At 39.6% G+C, this 20787-nt stretch overlaps 1 pseudogene; it reads right to left on the bottom strand.

The window, feature by feature from the left end:
* Window positions 1-6386: 6386 nt before the first annotated feature.
* Window positions 6387-8197, bottom strand: LOC145512283 (olfactory receptor 5AK2-like; annotated as a pseudogene).
* Between the last annotated feature and the right edge of the window lie 12590 nt (window positions 8198-20787).

Here is a 20787-nt window from a genome sequence, read left to right as displayed (position 1 = left end):
TTTGTCAGATGTATTCTTGATCAGGCAAGCGCCTGCTAAGACTTTAACCTCTGCCAAATTGGCAAACATAGAACAGGAGGAGAAAGAAGCTCCTGGTAAATTCCTAGGTAGACTGAGAGAAGCCCTTCACAGATTCACTGAGATTGATCCTGAAAGTGAAGAGGGCGAATGATCTTAAAATATAGATTTCTCACTCAGTTGGCTCCAGATATCTGCTGTAAGCAATTAAAACAGGCCTCTGGACCAAATCAGTCTTTAGATAATCTGTTGCAACGGGCTCAAGCAGTCTATTATGGTAGAGAAAATGAGGAAAAGAAAGAAAGGAAGAAAAAGACAAAGAAACAGGCGGAAGCCCGTGTGATGGCTGTCAGAACTGTTCTTAAACAGCTTGAGAAAAGTGCCCAGAGGGACCCAGGTGAAAAGAAAGGGATGGGCTTGCTATTACTATGGAAAGGAGGGGCACCTCAAGTGGGATTGCCCTCAGGCATCTAACCTGCCCCTAGCTCCATGTCTGGTCTGCAAGGGACCACACTGGAGGAGAAACTTCCCCCAGAGGTGTAGGTTTCAGGGGTCGGACTCTCAGGACAATCAGGACTGAAGGTGCCTGAAGTTCCCCACACAAGCTCCTATCCTAATTACACCTGAGGAACTCCGGGCATTAATAACTGTGTGGGGGAGCAATCCGTCGATTTCCTTTTAGATACTTGGGCAACTTACTCTGTGCTTACTGAAGCCCCTGGCCCACTTTCTTCCCCATCCGCTTCCGTAGTGGGACTGTCTGGATGGGTCAACGGGTATTACTTTCGTTGTTCTTTAAGCTGTAACAGACTCTGTGCTATCTTCACACGAGTTTCTAATCATGCCAGAGTCTCCCTCACCTCTTTGGGGAGGGGTATACTGAGCAAGGTCCATGCTTCTGTTTTCATGAATATGGAGCTCTCCCTTTCTCTCCCTTTAACTGAACAAAACGTAAATCCTAGAATGTGAGCTAATGGAAAATCTGTGAGTCAAGCACAAAATGCTATTCCTGTAGTTGTCAAGCTCAAAAACCCACACTTATCTCCACATAAGAAGCAGTAGCCACTGAAACCTGAGGCTAAGGAAGAGTTAAAACCCATCATTGAGAATTTAAAAGAACAGGGGCTATTAATTCCCTCTAACAGTTCATGCAACACTCCTATTTTGGTTATAAAGAAATCAAATGGTAAATGGAGACTAGTTCAAGATTTATGAATAATAAATGAGGTTATAGCTCCTTTACACCCTGTGGTGTCTAATCCTTATACTCTATTGTCTGAAATTCCTGAATAAGCCAAATATTTCTCAGTTATTGATTTAAAAGATGACTTCTATTCAGTGCCTTTGGCAGAGGAAAGTCAATTTCTATTTGCCTTTGAAGACCCTGTGCAGCCAGCTTCTCAGTTAACCTGGACAATTTTGCCCCAGGGATTTCATGACAACCCTCATCTATTTGGGCAAAGTTTGTCACAGGATCTACAAAACTTTAATAGCTCTGAAGCAGTAGTGTTACAACATGTAGATGATATTCTGCTCTGTGCTAAAACAGAGGAAGCTTGTTCACAAGCCTCAGAAGATTTTTTAAACTTTCTGGCAGGCTGTGGTTACAAGGCATCAAGAGAAAAAGCTCAGCTTTGTCAACAATCTGTTAGATATCTGGGCCTAATCATTATCAGAATGGACTAGGGCCATAGGCCCATAGAGAATTAAACCTATAATAAATCATCCCCTACCTATGACTTTAAGACAACTGAGAGGATTTTTGGGAATCACAGGCTACTGTCACATTTGGATTCCAGGTTATGAGGAACTTGCCCGGCCTTTATATAAACTTATAACTGAGACCAGCAGGCCCAAACTGACAAACTGGTTTTGTCTCCAGATACTCAAAAGGATTTTAAGGCTCTTCAGACTGCTCTCCTGCAAGCTCCTGCTTTTAGCTTGCCCACAGGGTTAGAATTTAATTTGTTTGCCACTAAAAGAAAAAGTATGGCCTTTGGAATTTTGACAAAACCCCAAGGGCCTCACTGGCAACCTATTGCTTATTTAAGCAGAGAACTGGATGTAATTTTACGTGGGTGGCCACACTGTCTAAGAGTAATTGAAGTAATCCTTTATTAATACCTGAAGCCTTAGAATTAACTAATTATGTAACTCAGCTCTCAGCTTTTCAACAGGCATTAATGGAATTCTGGGAGGTGACTCGTGACCCAGCCTCTGAGTCAAGCAAGTCTCTATTTGAGCCAGGAACCGAGGTCTTCATAAAAACGTTGGGATCTGGGAGCCAATCCCTCAAGCCCCTCTGGGAAGGCCCTTACCAGGTTGTTCTTCCTTCTCCTACACATGTCAAAGTGCCAGAAATTGATTATTGGGTGCATCATACTCGAGTTAAGAGGTGGCACCCTGATCAGAACTAAGTGACGTCATTTTATGTCTTTACTTTCTATGCTCTGACTTTGTACTTTTCAGATGGGCCCCATAATCCATGTGAGCCTGCTTCTGCTGACTCTAAAAGCCCTGAGTCTGCCATTTGACCCTCAAGACAACACCTTTCTGTCCTGGGCTCACTCCTACACCGCATTCCACAATCAGTCTAACTGCTGAGTCTGTGGAGCACTTCCTTTCTCATCAGTTGAAGACTTCCCATGATGGGTTTCTCTATTTCAAGGAAAGGACTTTCTTCAACTTTGTGATGATGTCTAACAATCCTAAGATGGACTGATGTAACTATGGACATAATGTGACTTTTAATTTTGATTTTAATTTGGTTTAATGACTATTTTGCCTTACATCTGTAACTGTATAATGGGGTTTGTTTCTAACCATCTGAAAGCTTTTAACTTACAAATGGTTGTCCAAGTTCCTACATCGGCAGCAGCTTCCTCCAACTACTACTTGGGGCCCCTGGATCAGAGACCCTTAATATGAGGGTTAAGAGAATATGTTGCCTCAACAATTTAGGGACCACACCCCTCAACAGCAGGAAGTAGTTATGGGATGAAAATTATGTTCCTTTCCCTTGGCAACATCATTCTCCTAAAAGAAAAGGGGGGAATGAGAGTTAATTCCTAGGCAGGTTGATAAGAAGTCCGGGGTTCCCCAAGGAATGAAGGGTCTGAAATTCTCAAGGAGGAGGAAAGAACAAACTTTTTTTTTTCCTCTACATTCCTTAGTCTTAGTCACATAAAATGTTTTTATCTTTAAGCCTGGAACTGGTGATTACACAACAAACAACTCGGTTTAAATTCTGTACTAAAGATTACATAACAACAACGTATTCTGTTTGAGGACAGTTTCTCCTTCCTGAAAACCTTCTGGCTAATCCTGTTACCCTAAAATGTAAATTATGGGAGTGGGTCTAGTAAGATCTTTACAACCTCCAGGAATTCTTTTGATTCACTGTAATAACTAATTAAAAGTATATAACTCCCTTGCTAACACTAGCGAGGGGACACTCTCCATCCCCCTTCTGATGTCTATGTCAGAAGCTTTCTCTATCCCTTTTACACTTTATTAAAACTCTATTATGCAAAAGCTCTGAGCAATCAAACCTCGTTTCTGGCCCCAGATTGAATTCTCCTCTACAGGCCAAGAATCCCAGCCTCTTTCGTGGTTCAGCAACAACATTTCACACAGGTCACCATATATTCCTTATGTTATTACAAGATTTATTTACCATGTATTTAAATTAGATGTGATAGCAGGCAGCTAAGACCCTTCAACTTTGGTCTTCATTATTGTTTTTTGTTTTGTTTGTTTGTTTGTTTTTATACTATTCTAGGCTTTTTTTTTTTCTTTCCAAATGACTTGGTGTTTTTTTTAGGGGAAGGCTGCACTATCACCATTTTCTTCTGTTAACTGCTCTTTAATCTCCTCTGTGCTACCTTTTTGGAAAGCAACATTCTCCTAGTTAAAAAAAAAAATCTAATTTCATTAGATTCTGAAATACATTTGGATATTGTTGATCTAAGTGTTCTTTTCTTATTTTAAATTTTCTTTGTTCCCCAGTACTATTTTTACTGATAAGCTGGCAAGTTATTTATCCACTTCATTGTTATTTTTAGCTTTGGAGAATGAGTTCTTTAATTTATTATTTCTGTCACTTAAGGAGTTTTCAACATCAATTAAAAATAATTGCCAGTCTTTTTTCCTTTCCTTAATATTATCTTCTCATGGCTTGAACTGTATACTTACTAAATTTATCATTATTTCCTATTTATTAACTCAAGTATTTACAAAGTTATAAAATTTTATTTGAACACTCTTTATAGTTTGTAATGTAATGGTTTGTAAAATATTATTTTATACATATTTGTCAATTTTGTTTTAATCAAGCAAAAGGTTGTTTAAATGAGAATTTCAGTTTTAAGTGGTAGAATTTTAGGTGTTTTTAACTTCAAACTTTACTGTTAAATTCTAGATCTACTTCTTTAGATCAGAGAATATTTCTACACTATTCCTGATTTTTGGTGTCCATCGTGTTTCTGTAATTCTTCCAGGGACATATAAAAAGGACATATGAAAGAACAAAAAAAAAAGAAAGAAAGAAAGAAGAAAGGGAGGGAAAGAGGGAGAAAAGAAAGAAAGAAAGAAAAAGAAGTCAAACAATGCAAACAAATAGAGGAAAACAACAGATTTGGAAAGACTAGAGATCTCTTCAAGAAAATTAGAGATACAAAGGTAACATTTCATGCAAAGATGGGCTCAATAATGGACAGAAATAGTATGGACCTAACAGAAGCAAAATATATTAAAAAGAGATGGCAAGAATACACAGAAGAACTGTACAAAAAAGATCTTCACGACCCAGATAATCATGATAGCATGATCACTCACTTAGAGCCAGGCATCCTGCAATGTGAAGTCAAGTGGGCCTTAGAAAGCATCACTACAAACAAAACTAGTGGAGGTGATGGAATTCCAGTTGAGCTATTTCAAATCCTGAAAGATGTTGCTGTGAAAGTGCTGCACTCAATATGCTAGCAAATATGGAAAACTCAGCAGTGGCCACAGGACTGGAAAAGGTCAATTTTCATTCCAATCCCAAAGAAAAGCAATACCAAAGAATGCTCAAACCAGTGCACAATTGCACTCATCTCACATTCTAGTAAAGTAATGCTCAAAATTCTCCAAGCCAGCCCTCAGCAATGCATGAACCATGAACATCCAGATATTCAAGCTGGTTTTAGAAAAGGCAGAGGAATCAGAGATCAAATTGCCAACATCTGCTGGATCATCGAAAAAGCAAGAGAGTTCCAGAAAAACATGTATTTCTGCTTTGTTGACTATGCAGTAGCCTTTGACTGTGAGGACCACAATAAATTGTGGAAAATTCTGAAAGAGATGGGAATACCAGACCATCTGACCTGTCTCTTGAGAAACCTGCATGCAGCTCAGGAAGCAACAGTTAGAACTGGACATGGAACAACAGACTGGTTTCAAATAGGAAAAGGAGTATGTCAAGGCTGTATATGGTCACCCTGCTTATTTAACTTATATGCAGAGTACATCATGAGAAACGCTGGGCTGGAAGAAACACAAGCTGGAATCAAGATGGCTGGGAGAAATACCAATAACTTCAGATATGCAGATGACACCACCCTTATGGCAGAAAGTGAAGAAGAACTAAAGAGCCTCTTGTGGAAAGTGAAAGAGGAGAGTGAAACAGTTGGCTTAAAGCTCAACGTTCAGAAAACTAAGATCATGGCATCTGGTCCCATCACTTCATGTGAAATAGATGGGGAAATAGTGGAAACAGTGTCAGACTTTATATTTTGGGCTCCAAAATCACTGCTGATGGTGATTGCAGCCATGAAATTAAAAGATGCTTACTCCTTGGAAGGAAGGTTATGACCAACCTAGATAGCATATTTAAAAGTAGAGACATTACTCTGTCATCAAATGTCCGTCTAGTCAAGGCTATGGTTTTTCCAGTGGTCATGTATGGATGTGAGAGCTGGATGGTGAAGAAAGCTGACCGCCGCAGAATTGATGCTTTTGAACCGTGGTGTTGGAGAAGACTCTTGAGAGTCCCTTGGACTGCAAGGAGATCCAACCAGTCCATCCTAAAGGAGATCAGTCCTGGATGTTCATTGAAAGGACTGATGTTAAAGCTGAAACTCCAATACTTTGGCCACCTCACGCGAAGAGTTGACTCTTTGGAAAAGACCCTAATGCTGGGAAGGATTGGGGGCAGGAGTAGAAGGGGGCGATAGAGGATGAGATGTTTGGATGGACACCATCACTGACTCGATGGACATGGGTTCAAGTAAACTCCGGGAGTTGGTGATGGACAGGGAGGCCTGGCATGCTGTGATTCATGGGGTCGCAAAGAGTCGGACACGACTGAGCGAATGAACTGAACTGAACTAGAAACACTTCTTTCCAACCTCTTTTAGGGATTCACTTACATCTTAGTTTCTCAGGCTGTAGATGAGAGAGTTTAACATGGGGATCATAACACCAGAAAAAATGGAAGCCACTTTTGTTTTCCTCTTGAGAGTCTATGGTACCACGGGGCAGATACATATAAGAGAGTGTTCCATAGAACACGGTGACAGCTGTTAAGTAGTAGGCACAGGTGGAGAAGGCTTTTTTCCTTTCTGCAGCAGAAAAGATCTTCAGGATGGTGGACAAGATAAACATGTAGGAAAAGAAAATGACCAATATCAGTTCAGTCGCTAGTCATGTCCGACTCTTGGCGAACCCATGAACTGGAGGACATCAGGCCTCCCTGTCCAAGACCAACTCCCGGAGTTCACCCAAACTCATGTCCATTGAGTCGGTGATGCCATCCAACCATTTCATCCTCTGTCTTCCCCTTCTACTCCTGCCCTCAATCTTTCCCAACATCAGGCTCTTTTCAAATAAGTCAGCTCCTGGCATCAAGTGGCTTAAGTATTGGAGTTTTGGCTTCAACATCAGTCTGCCCAATGAACACCCAGGCCTGATTGCCTTTAGGATGGACTGGTTGGATCTCCTTGCAGTCCAAGGGACTCTCAAGAGTCTTATCCAACACCACAGTTCAACAGCATCAATCCTTTGGCACTCAGCTTTCTTTACAGCCCAACTCTCACATCCACACATGACCACTGGAAAAACCATAGACTTGACTAGACGGATCTTTGTTGCCAAAGTAATGTATCTGCTATTTAATATGCTGTCTAGGTTGGTCATAACTTTCCTTCCAAAGAACAAGCGTCTTTTAATTTCATGGCTGCAATCACCATCTGCAGTGATTTTGGAGACCAGAAAAAATAAAGTCAGCCACTGTTTCCACTGTTTCCCCATCTATTTGCCATGAAGAGTTGGGACTAGATGCCATGATCTTAGCTTTCTGAACATTGAGCTTTAAGCCAACTTTTTCACTCTCTTTCACCTTCATCAAAAGGCTCTTTAGTTCTTCTTCACTTTCTGCCATAAGGGTGGTGTCATCCGCATATCTGAGGTTATTGATATTTCTCCTGGAAATCTTGATTCCAGCTTGTGTTTCTTCCAGCCCACCATTTCTCATGATGTACTCTGCATATAAGTTAAACAAGCAGGGTGACCATATACAGCCTTGACATACTCCTTTTCCTATTTGGAACCAGTCTGTGGTTCCATGTCCAGTTCTAACTGTTGCTTCCTGATCTGCATACAGGTTTCTCAAGAGGCCAATACAGTGAATGTCAAGTTAAACCCCACAAAGCCTGCTAGTACCATGATGCTGATGTAAATATCAGAGCATGAGAGGGACAGAATTGGGTGTTCATCACAGAAAACGTGGTTAATTTCATTGGATTTTCAAAACTTCAGTGAGGAAGTAAAACCCAGATAGCCACTGCCATAGCTGCGAGGATATAGTAATCATTTGTTACAAAGGTACCATATACTAGCAATTGCACCATACATCCTATGAATGAGATGGATTTTTTGGTGTTCATCAAATTCTGCAACATCTTGGGAGTGATAACAATGGCATAACAGAGATCAACAAAATCCAATTTTGGAGGAAAAAGTACATGGGGGTGTGAAGGGAAGAGTAAATCTTGATGAGTAGGATCATGCCAATGTTACACACTAGGGTGGCCACATAGATCACTAGAAATACTGTGAAAAAGACATGCCAAGACTTATGTTGACCAGCGAATCCCAGGAGGATGAATTCAGTTACTTCAGTGCCATTGTTTTGTTCCATGGCTTGTTACAATTATCAGCTGAAAAGTTGCAAAGAAAGAGCAGAGAAAGCTAAAAATATTGTGATTCTTAAAAAAAAAAAATTCTGGAAATAGAAATAGTACAATATTTAACTTCATAAGTGTCAGAGAATAATTTACATGACTTAATTGACTTAGATGTTTAAAGGTTGAACCTTGATATTTGACTGAGATATTTTTAGTTTGGGGATGTTGTTGTGGACCGAAGTGCATCTGTGTCCTGAGTGCAGAGTGATGGGTATTTCATAAATATATCAATCCAGGAACAATTGAGATATACATAAAGAAATACTCTAATCATTCTTTCTTTTATGCTCCCTATACTTTAAATGGGCTTCCCAGCTTGCTCAGTGGGTAAAGAATCCGCCTGCAATGCAGGAGACACAGGAGACATGGGTTCAACCTCCCTGGAGGAGGGCATAGCAACCCACTCCAGCATTGTCTGGAGAATCCCATGGACAGAGGAGCCTGGCGGGCTACAGTCCAGAGTCAGAGGCGACTGAAGCAACTGAGCATGCAAGCATGCATGCATACTTTAGTAATTCTAATTGGTTTAATTACTAATCATTGTATTTGAAATCTCCACATATCCATAGAATTCTATATGGTCTTGTTTACACTCATCTTCGTTTTTTTTTTTCTTTTTATCCTTTTCCTTTCCTTAGCAGCTCTTCCCTGCTATGATGGTCTCAATGAAATTGTAGAGTTCCTTATGGAAGCGTTTAATCACAGTTTTTATGGTTGATAAAGGATTTATTTGCAGGAGTCCTGCTCCAGCTGGTCCAGGGGTTCCCTCAGGATGGACGGCGTCGGCGAAGAGAAGAGAAGACACAGTGAAACTAGGCAGGTGTGAAGCAGCGTCTGCCTCTGAGCTTTATTTTTCAAAGGGAGCTTTTATATCTTGAGTTGTAGAGTCATGCCAAATCAGCTTAACAGGTCGGCAGTTTTTGACCCTTATCGAAACCAGGATATTTTTGTATATATCTTATTTACAAAGGTCTTAAGTTGTTTACATTATCTTCTGGCCTGGGGGCCTGCTAACATCTTTATGACTCTTTAGTGATGAGGGTTGATTAGCCAAAACACTTGTTTTTTAAAGAATACGGACACAGTGGATTATGACAAAGAAAGGATTCATTAACTCAAAGGTTTAAAATAAAACCTGTTTTTTGTAATCAATCTTTTGCCTTGAGCTTAACAGAAAAGAATGTGGTCCCATAAGGTCATGGTACAGTAAGCTGAAACAATGTAGCACAAAAGTCGGTTCTTTAACAAAAATCACCAGCTAAATTAACAATTGTCTCATTATTTTTATATTAAGGCTAAACATTTATTTATGTAAGTCTCTAACTATTATACCTTTATTATACAGGCTTAGGTCGTTAATAGCAAAAACATAGCAAGTAAATATATACCGAATAACAGTTTTATAGAGTAATATTTCTTATGTTTTCCAACAGGCTTTTTCCCCGTAGAAGGGTTCTCTGCCCATTGGGACCTTTTGTGCATACAGGCTCTCAATGCTGTTTATTGTTGAGGAGCAGTCATGCACATTAGCTCTAAAGGCACAGGCACATTTATCAAGCAAACTAAGATGTTAACAAGAGGAGTTTAGATTAAAATACTCTCTTTTATGGATAATCTTATAGAGTGCTGCTGTTCGGGGGGCATGTCGATTAGAGTTTTTAATTGACTTGGTTAGGAAAGGATCAGGGAAGGCCTTCTGCCTAAGTCACAGAAATTAGGGAGCAGTCTATTATAGCAAGCATCAGAAAGATATCATCTTTAAGGTGAGCGCTGAGGCAGCTTATCAAAATCCCTGAGGCCTGAGTTGCCTTGCTCGTCAGGTCTTCTCCTCATGACTGTCATGGGTGGGATCTAGTGTGCTGGCTCTCAGCATTTATTTCTTTATAAAATTTCCAATCTGTTGTGATCCTTTGCTTTTGTAAAAAAAAAAAACAACGAAAAGTTCTCATCATTGTGAAAATTTTGTGATAGTTTAAGTGCCCAATCTCACTTTCAGTAGTTGCCTCATCACAGACTAGAAACAGAGAGTCCAAGGATGGGTGCTGGTCCATGGATCACACATTGAGTAGCACTGCTTCATGGTGTCCATCCATCTTAATTTACCTGTGTGCTTTCCTAGTGATGGATAGCAGACTGCTTATAACTTGTCTCCACTCCAAATAACACAGAGTGAATTTTTTGTAGGGTGTATTCCTAGAGAAAAAAATTTTGATCTAGAGGTATACTTGTATTTAACTTGGTCAAGGTTTTCCAGATCACTTTCCATAATGGAAGTCCCAGTGTACAGTCATACTATTCATGCATGGGGATTCCCGTGTCCTCACTTCCTAGTGAAAATTTGTTATTTTCCCAATGCTTTTCTGCCAGGAAAATTGGTACAAAGTATTGTCTCATTTTTATTCATTTGTCCCCTTTAATTACAAAAATTTGATTATTGTCTAATATTCTTCCTAGACTTTGGGGCTTCTATTGTTTTGTAAATTGCCTATTTATATTGTTTGTAAATAGTTATATTGACTGATTTTATATGTTCTTTGTTTATCTAAGATTTGAGTATCCTGTCAGTTTTTGCCTGAAAATTTTTCTCGCATTCTATCGTATATCAATTTTGTTTATGGTATCCTATAGAAAACAGAAATTCTTAAATTTAAAATAACAAGTCTTAATTTATTTGCCTTTTGTTTGTTCGTTTGAAAAGTAAACTTAATTTCCCAGTTCATTTTCCCAGGATATTAAAATGCAATACTGAAACTTTTTTTCATTTTAGGTTGCTGGCATATTGTGTTTGTGGCACTGCACATTTTATATCATATATATAATTTGATAAACCTTATTCGTGTTTTCTCAGTATTTATTTTTTAAAAAGGAAGCAGGCAAACAGGATAGAGTAATAGTAGTCACTGTGTGTCTCACCCTGTGTGTATACGCAAATTATTTAAATATTTTAAAACTATTATGTGATCTGACTTTTTATTAAAAGTTAATAGATAATAGACCTAATTATGTTACAGGAGACTTCTACCAAACATTTTTGAAACAACTAATTCTAATATTTATTTATGAAAGTTTGCTTGAAACACATGTAAATGTCAAAGAATTAGTATCCAGTATACTTAAGTAATTTCTATAAACTGCCCCATGGGGAATATTCACAAAAAAAAAATCAGGGAAATTATAGAAGGGAAACTTATATGACCAATAGGAAAATATCACATATAACAACTCACCAGTAGTCAGATACATGTATATTAATACTGGCTTGAAAGATAATTTTACACTTCTCAATCTAAAATGCTAAGTTTAGGTGAGAATATAGACTCACATATTTCTGATGTGCTGCTGCTGCTACTGCTGCTAAGTCGCTTCAGTCGTGTCCGACTCTGTGCGACCCCATAGATGGAAGTCCATTAGGCTCCCCTGTCCCTGGGATTCTCCAGGCAAGAATACTGGAGTGGGTTGCCATTTCCTTCTGCAATGCATGAAAGTGAAAAAAAGTGAAGTTGCTCAGTCATGTCTGACTCCTAGCGACCCCATGGACTGCAGCCTACCAATCTCCTTGGTCCATGGGATTTTCCAGGCAAGAGTACTAGAGTGGGGTGTCATTGCTTTCTCCGATGTGAAGGTAAAGTAAATTAGTATAGTCACATTGGAGATAAGTTTGGAAATATTAATAAAATTAAACACATACCTCCCTTTGTTCCAGAATTTCCATTATAAGTACATACTCTACACCAAATATGTAACTGAGCCTCCAATGTAAATAATGATGACCAGGCAGCTTGCAGCAGTTGATGAATACACAGTTCTGTATATGATCAATGATTTTAATACTGTAACTCTAGTTATGTGAAGATGCAATAAGAGGGAATGTTTTCCTGGACCATAGAAAACAGGTGTCCAGTGAACTTCAGTTACAAGACTGAGTACAGTAATAGCACACTGAGTGGTCTATCAGCAAACTCTTCTCTAGAACTGGGAAAGAGCTTTAGCAATGTGGGATGGAACGGTCATGAAATGTCTCCCAAAGTATGGTTGAATTTATGACCATTTGAGGAACCTGTCAACTACAAACTGGCACCGCCAAGGGCATTTGCCAGTGACTGAACAACATGCGATTCATGGGGTCGCAAAGAGTCGGACACGACTGAGCGACTGAACTGAACTGAACTGAACAACAATGGCATTTGCCATCTGCCTCTGCAGTTTCCACAGATTGAATCCTGTGCTGCTACAGCTGTTGACATTGAACGCTCCTTGAAGGGAGTTCAGGGTGGAGACTCAGGTATTTTTGTGTTCCACGAAAACTGGTAGAACAGGTCTTTAGGTAGAAGACCAGGAACTGGTTTCATGATCCGAATCCTTGCATCTCCTCATATCTAGGAAAGCACTAAATGCCTTCGTGATGACATCAGCTCCTCCTGACAAGCCGAAACCTCTTATAAAGTAAGCACTTGATTGCAGTGAACTCCTCCTTCACCAAAATCCTATATATTGACCTTCTCCCACTACCTCTTCAGAGCAGTTTCTCAGAACTATCTAAGGTGCTGTCTCCAGGACTGCAGTCCTCATTTTGCCTCAAATAAAACTTAACTCACACAAACACACACACACACACACACACACAAAGTAAGTATTCTGGATAAAATAATGACCACATAAACAAAGATATATAGGCACACTAGATCTGTAAAGTATATACGTGGATATGTGTACTTATGAATGCATACACAAAAGAATGTTCATAGCATCATTCTTGAACACAGAAAAACAAACTTTTATTAATATTATTTAAAAAATAATATTAATAAACAAATGAGAATTCAGTAAACTGGTGCTATAACATTTATGTAGATGTATATCTGAAGTGGAATACTGAGTAATAAAAAACAAGTTGCAGAAGTTAGATGGTGGCTACATGAATGACTCATTTGCAAAGACTCTGATGCTGAGAAAGATTGAAGGCAGGAGAAGAAGGTGACGACAGAGGATGAGATGGTTGGATGGCATCACTGACTCAATGGACATGAGTTTGAGCAAACTCCAGGAGCTGGTGACGGACAGGGAAGCCTGGTGTGCTGCAATCCACGGAGTGGCAAAGAGTCGACACGACTGAGCTACTGAGCTGAACTGACATGAATGCTTGTTATATTATTTTAAATATATGTTTATGTACCTTAAATATTGAGCAATGACAGAAGTTCCTCACAAAAAATCCCACATCCCCATACATCAGTAGAGGGCTCCTTCCTCTGGAGTTAGTGGCTCCAGACAGAGCTGTGGGTCCACAGATGTGATGGTCAGTTTGGGATAAGAAGGGGCCTTTAGTGGTGTGGATGGAATGTAGCAAACCAAACCCTGTGACTGATGTCAACAATCTGGCTCTTTCAAACATCTTGAGAAAAGAACAGAGTGGGATAACTTTGTAGTGAAGGAACAAGAAACAATTATCTCCTTTCAACACTGAGTGAGAGCTAAAGGCCAATAAGTACGTGAGTTGCCTCCTCAGGTAAATTTACTGTGAAATAAATTAAATGCAACACTGTCAAGGAGGCTTCCATCCAGTAGGTGAAAGCACTTGTCAGAGGAAGCTAACATTGATCATAAGTCCGCTTAACTAGAATCTTGATGAGATGATGACACTTGCTGTGTTAATCATTTTGAATTCAAATAAAATGTATGTCATGACATTTTTCAAGTTATGTAAAAGTCAGTACAAAGGTACACACACATACACATAAGAACCTAAGTTTTTGAACATGCTTAACCTATTATGAAACGGGCTGCTTTTGTGGCTTCATTTGTATTCAGGACTATGCAGTAGAAAGGACCTGAGTTTGAACTCCAGTCTTACAACCTCACAGAGCAAAATGATGTTACTTTACCCCTCAGCCTCAGTTTTACCTTATATAAAATTGGAGTCACAGAATTATTTATACAGTATGAGGCTCGTTGTGACACCATGTACAGCAGCAAAAGTTTGGAAACAGAGTTAAAAAAATCAGAATAGATTCATACTGTGAATCATGGATTTCCCTTGTGACTCAGACAGTAAAGAATCTACCTGCAATGCAGGAGACCCAGGTTCAGTCCTTAGGTTGGGAAGATCTCCTGGAGAAGGGCATGGCAACCCACTCCAGTATTCTTGCCTGGAGAATTGCATGAACAAGGAGCCAGACAGGCTACAGTCCATAGGGTCACAAAGAGTCAGACACAACTGAACGACTAACACTTTCACTTTTTCTTTCATGAATCAATATATAGTCCAAGAAGCATGAGATAAATATATACTCTTATGGAAAGGTGCTCATATCAGATTGCCAAATGAACAAACCAAGCTGCAGAATAGTAGGTAAATCTGGACTCTCTTAAAACAATACCTTTTTTTTTTTTTTAACTCCCCCTCCTTTAGATAATTTCCTTTATTTATCCATGAAAAAGCTCTGGAAGGTTCATGCCAAACTTTTAATTGTTATTCTTGGGCATGGGAGTAGATAGAGGAGGTCTTTAAACTTAAACATCAGCAATTTTTCATTTTAAAATAACTTTGTCTTACATGATAAATGTGACTTAAAGTGATGTGATTTACATAAACTCTCCAACACAGGGCCAGTCATTTAATAGGCACTCAAAACTGGTCATAACACATGCAAATAATACGCTAAAGTCATGTACTCAGTTTAGTTCAGTTCAGTTGCTCAGTCGTGTCTGACTCTTTGCAACCCTGTGAACTGCAGCACGCCAGGACTCCCTGTCCATCACGAACTCCTGGAGCCCACCCAAACCCATGTCCATTGAGTTAGTGATGCCATCCAACCATCTCATCCTCTGTCGTCCCCTTCTTCGCCTGCCCTCAATCTTTCCCAGCATCAAGGTCTTTTCCAATGAGTCAGCTCTTCACATCAGGTGGCCAAAGTATTGGAGTTTCAGCTTCAACATCAGTTCTGGGTGTTCATTTGAAGGAAAATCAGTCCTTCCAATGAACACCCAAGATTGATCTCCTTTAGGATGGACTGGTTGGATCTCCTTGCAGTCCAAGGGACTCTCAAGAGTCTTCTCCAACACCACAGTTCAAAAGCATCAATTCTTCGGCGCTCAGCTTTCTTTATAGTCCAACTCTCACATCCATACATGACCATTGGAAAAACCATAGTCTTGACTAGATGGATCTTTGTTGGAAAAGTAATGTCTCTGCTTTTTAACGTGCTGTCTAGTTTGGTCATAACTTTCAAGGAGTAAGTGTCTTTTAATTTCATGGCTGCAGTCACCATCTGCAGTGATTTTGAGCCCAGAAAAATAAAGTCAGCCACTGTTTCCACTGTTTCCTCATCTATTTGCCATGAAGTGATGGGACTGGATGCCATGATCTTAGTTTTCTGAATGTTGAGCTTTAAGCCAACTTTTTCACTCTCTTCTTTCACTTTCATCAAGAGGCTCTTTACTTCTTCACTTTCTGCCATAAGGGTGGTGTCATCTGCATATGTGAGGTTATTGATATTTCTCCCAGCAATTTTGATTCCAGAAAGTCATGTAGTACTGACTACTAATCATTCATTCATTCATTAAATCTTTCAGTCATTTGTTCATTCATATCCTCAGACAACGCTCAGCCCATTTCAAAGTTCCTTTGCTCTGTTTCCACCGTGTCATCAGGAATGAAGCCTTTATTCTTGGCCTCAGGGTGAAACTTACTAGAACTTTGACTCTGATCCTTTTGTTCCACCATTTCCAGCACACACTGGGATGATACATGACTGTCTGAAAAATGGGCTGTGCTCTGTTATACTTACATGAGTTTCATCCAGGTTCTTGTTCTGCAACTGGTACAGGCTGATTGCCCACCAACGTCTCTGTGTTCTTCCATCTAACTGGGGAGTTTAAAGCTGAAGACTAAGGGGTTAATATTTGCTCCCTTGAGAACCTGAGCTTCTAGGGGCTGTGATGGAATCAGAATAAAAATGTTCAGTAGTTATTTTCTGCCGAAGAACAGTTAAACTTTCTCTAGAGAAGATACATTTAATCATGTTACTGTCATTGGGGACTTTATGTGTTTATTTTTTTAATCTGTGTGTTGTCTTGTTACAGAACAACTCCTTTAAAATTGTTTTGTTATGAGTCAGGTTGAACAATTTTTATTATGCCTAAGAATATGCATTCACATCTAGAAAACTGGCCTTATCACCAAAATCAGGGGAAAAAAAAAAAAAAGAGTTATCTGGAGAAAAGAAATCCCAAACTGATATAAATTTATAATCAGACAGAGTTGCTACTATATGAATACATTTTTTTATATTACCACTTTGACCATTTTTTTTTTTTAATTTGAAGAGAAAACTCTGATCTCTTCTTTCTTTCTTTCTTTCTAATAATGTTTACATTGTAAAACGAGCTCTGGATAAAGGCTCTTTCTTTCAGTTACACTTTGCAGCACCAAAATACTTCAGTTAACAGTCTGTGAAATAAGAGATTTTCAGTAGTCTTTAGCTATGAGGCTGGTAGGGTTAAACCTTTAATCAGTGAAAGGAGCAAGTTATATTCAATGAGTCTGTAACTTCTTGTTGAAGGAAAGTGATTGACAAAGGCAGGTGAACTGACATTCAATATTCCTTATTTCATGACCAATGTCTCAGGAGTGTGTTGCATTTTGAGTAAACAAAAATCCAACTTATTTTTGGCTGTTACTTTTGAAAAACTGACTAATTTTTCCTTCATAGCAACAGTTTTGGAGTCAAGGTTCACATTTTGTGATTTTCTCAGTCCCTTCCACATGCTGGCTGCTTCACAGTCTAATCTGTCTGCTCTAGTGCTAGACACTACACTTCATTTCAAATCAGGAAAAAGGATCCTGGAGGGTAAGGTGACAGCAACATACATACGCTTGATCAGGAAGACAAAAGCTTTCCTCAAGTCCAGCAGACCTCTACTTACATCTCACAGAGTTCTGACTCTGTGTCCTGCACCACATGTCCTCAGTTACTTGAATTCAGTGCACCTGTGATCAACAGCTCTGCCTGTGTTACTAGCGGCAGGTTTCCTATGGTATATCTCTGCTTCTCTGCCTCAAGAATATCTCATACCATGTGAAAGATATTGAGTGACCATCAAGCAGTGGGGGAGGAGAAGGGAATAACTGTCCCATGCTCTTGTTTTTCAGAGGGACAAGTGTGTGGGACATACTACATAGTTTAGCAAAATCCCTCGTGTCACTGAGTTGCAGTTTCCTGGGTGTCAGACAGCTGATATATTCATCCTTTTCTTGCTTTGGTCCTTCTATATATCATTCTTCTTTCTCTCTCCCTGTGCTGTTTGGACAGTTCTCTTCCAAAAAGTTTAGTAAACTGCATAGTATAAGGGAACTCTTCCTGTAGGATGGATGTCAGTTCAGACAATAGCCAAAATTTCAAGGGTCTTCAGAGCCACTCTTATTTGTTGTTTTTGTTTAGTCACTAAGTCATCTCTGATTCTTTGTGACCCCATGGGTTACAGCACATAGGACCTCTCTGTCCTTCACCATCTCCCAGATTTTGCTCAAACTCATGTCCATTGATGCCATCCAACTATCTCATCCTCTGTCGTCCTCGTCTCCTCCTGCCTTCAATCTTTCCCAGCAGCAGGGTCTTTTCCAGTGAGTGAGCTCTTCCCATGAGGGGGCCAACATATTGGAGCTTCGACTTCAGCATCAGTCCTTCTAATGAATATTCAGGGTTGATTTCCTTTAGGACTGATTGGTCTGATCTCCTTGCAGTCCAAGGGATTCTAAATGGTCTTTTCCAACACCACAGTTTGAAAGCATCAATTCTTAAGCCCTCAATCTTCTTTATAGCCCAACTTTCATATCCGTACACAACTACTGGAAAAAAACATAGCTTTGGCAAGACAGACTTTTGTCAGCTAAGTAATGTCTCTGCTTTTTATCACACTGTTTAGGTTTGTCATAGCTTTTCTTCCAAGGAGCAAGTATCTTTTAATTTCATGGCTGCAGTTACCGTCCATAGTGATTTTGGAGCCCAAGAAAATAAAATCTTTGTTTGTAGCTGGCTACAAATTAGGGTCTCCACAACCATCTTCCGTTTTGCTAATTCACTAGAATGACTCCGTGTCATGGACTGAATGTTCGTTCTCAGCCGCCAAATTCATCTTTTGAAACATTAACACCAGGGTTATTGGTATAGGAGGTTGGGCTTTTTGGATGTCGTTAAGTCACAAGGATGTGAACCAAATGAATAGGTCTATTGCCCTTAAAGACGACCTCGGAGCATTCTCCCACCCTATGAAGACACAAGGTTGTCTCTCTGCAACCCAGGAGAGGGCTCTCACCAGACTCCAACCTTGCTGGCACTCTATATCAAACTTCTAATCTCCAGACCTGTTACAAGTAAATTTCTGTTGTTTAGAAGACACTCAGTCTATGCAATACAGGCTGAACTAACACATGGAATGCACTGTACATATCATTACAGTATTACTACAACAAAAGGATACAAATAACAACCAGTCAAAGGAAGATATATAGAGGGCAAAATTTGTCAGAGTTGCAAACTTGTAGCTCTCATTATCCTTAGGGATGCATCACCCCTCTGGGTGTCAACATGTGGCAATACACATGGAGTGTGGCCAACCTAGAAGCTCACCTGAGCCTCTGGTGTGCACAGTTCCTTTCTGGGTTTTGTGTCATTGCTCATGTGGCTGACCTCTATTTCTCAATCACTTTTGGAGGTTCAGGATAATACCTTTAGTCTTCAGTTCCTCTGGATGTCAGAACCGATAAGGCACATCCCACGCTCCCATCATATATCACATTGTTAAGACTGTACAGTGCCCAAAACCTCCAGGCAAACAAAGATGCTTCTTCTAGGGAAGGCATCTCAAGGGCTTTGAGTTGATGTCCTGTAAGGTGAATGCTAAGGTCATACGTTTCTTCAGGTAAGGTTAATTATTCATGACACATCCCCACAAACATTATCTTTACCAAGACCATATCTCAGGAATGCTAACTAAAAACATAACACTCCCAGCTCAGTTCAGTGACTTAGTTGTGTCCGACTCATTGCAACCCCGTGGACTGCGGCATGCCAGGCTTCCCTGTCCATCAACAACTCCCAGAGTTTACTCAAACTCATGTCCATTGAGTCAGTGATGCTATCCAACCATCTCATTCTCTATTGTCCCCTTCTCCTCCCGCTTTCAATCTTTCCCATGATCAGGTATTTTCCAAAGAGTCAGTTGTTCACATCATGTGGCCAGAGTATTGGAGTTTCAGCTTCAGCATCAGTACTTCCAATGAATATTTAGTATTGATTTTCTATAGCACTCTAGCTATAGTAGAAACTGGGAAGTAAAATATCTATTTATAAGCTGCATTACCTTATATGTAGTTTCTTTTTAGGTAGGAATAAGAGGATAATGGACAATGGATAGGAGAACAAGTATATATTTGCCCTGGTAACTGAATGCATGTAACGAGTGGTGCATAGATTCTTTAAGTTCTGTAGGTATTTTCACCAGGTTATTCTTACTCAAAACGTTTATGTGTGATACTGTATATTATTCCATCTTGGTCTAGACTAATATTTTCTATAAAGTTAGGCATCTTTGCAAATTTTTGACTTCCAATTTTGGTTGAGGAATTGAGCCTTGATCGTAATGTCCTAGAGACAGTTGCTGGATCCCTGAAATCCTTATAATATGGGATGTTATAAGAACAATTAGCTGTTCTGCACTGTAGCTAGCATTCTATCTCATTGCAATGAGCATGGTTAGGTTTTTTTTTGTTCATTATCTGTTCATTCTTCCAATCTCCAAGAAAGACAATGCCAAAGAATGATCAAACTACTGCACAATTGCACTCATCTCACACACTAGTAAAGTAATGCTCGAAATTCTCCAAGCCAGGCTTCAGCAATACGTGAACCGTGAACTTCCAGATGTTCAAGTTGGTTTTAGAAAAGGCAGAGGAACCAGAGATCAAATAGCCACCATCCGATGGATCATTGAAAAAGCAAGAGAGTTCTAGAAAAACATCTATTCCTGCTTTATTAACTATGCCAAAGCCTTTGACTGTGTGGATCACAATAAACTGTGGAAGATTCTGAAAGGGATGGGACTACCACACCACCTGACCTGCCTCTTGAGAATCCTGTATGCAGGTCAGGAAACAGCAGTTAGAACTGGACATGGAACGACTAACTGATTCCAAATAGGAAAAGGAGTACGTCTAGGGAGTATATTATCAACCTGCTTATTTAACTTATATGCAGAGTGCATCATGAGAAACACTGGGCTAGAGGAAGCACAAGCTGGAATCAAGATTGCTGGGAAAAATATTAATAACCTCTGATATGCAGATGACATCACCCTTAGGGCGGAAAGTGAAGAACTAAAGAGCCTCTTGATGAAAGTGAAAGAAGAGAGTGAAAACGTCGGCTTAAAGCTCAACATTCAGAAAACTAAGATCATGGCAACCAGTCCCATCACTTCATGGAAAATAGATGAGGAAACAGTGGAAACAGTGGCTGACTTTATTTTTCTGGGCTCAAAATCACTGCAG

The sequence above is a fragment of the Giraffa tippelskirchi genome, chromosome 7, assembly GCF_054371585.1.
Source record: "Giraffa tippelskirchi isolate mGirTip1 chromosome 7, T2T-mGirTip1v1.2.pri, whole genome shotgun sequence".
Lineage (NCBI taxonomy): Eukaryota > Metazoa > Chordata > Mammalia > Artiodactyla > Giraffidae > Giraffa > Giraffa tippelskirchi.
Note: the sequence above shows the minus strand (reverse complement) of the source record. Positions and strands in the feature narration are given on the sequence as shown.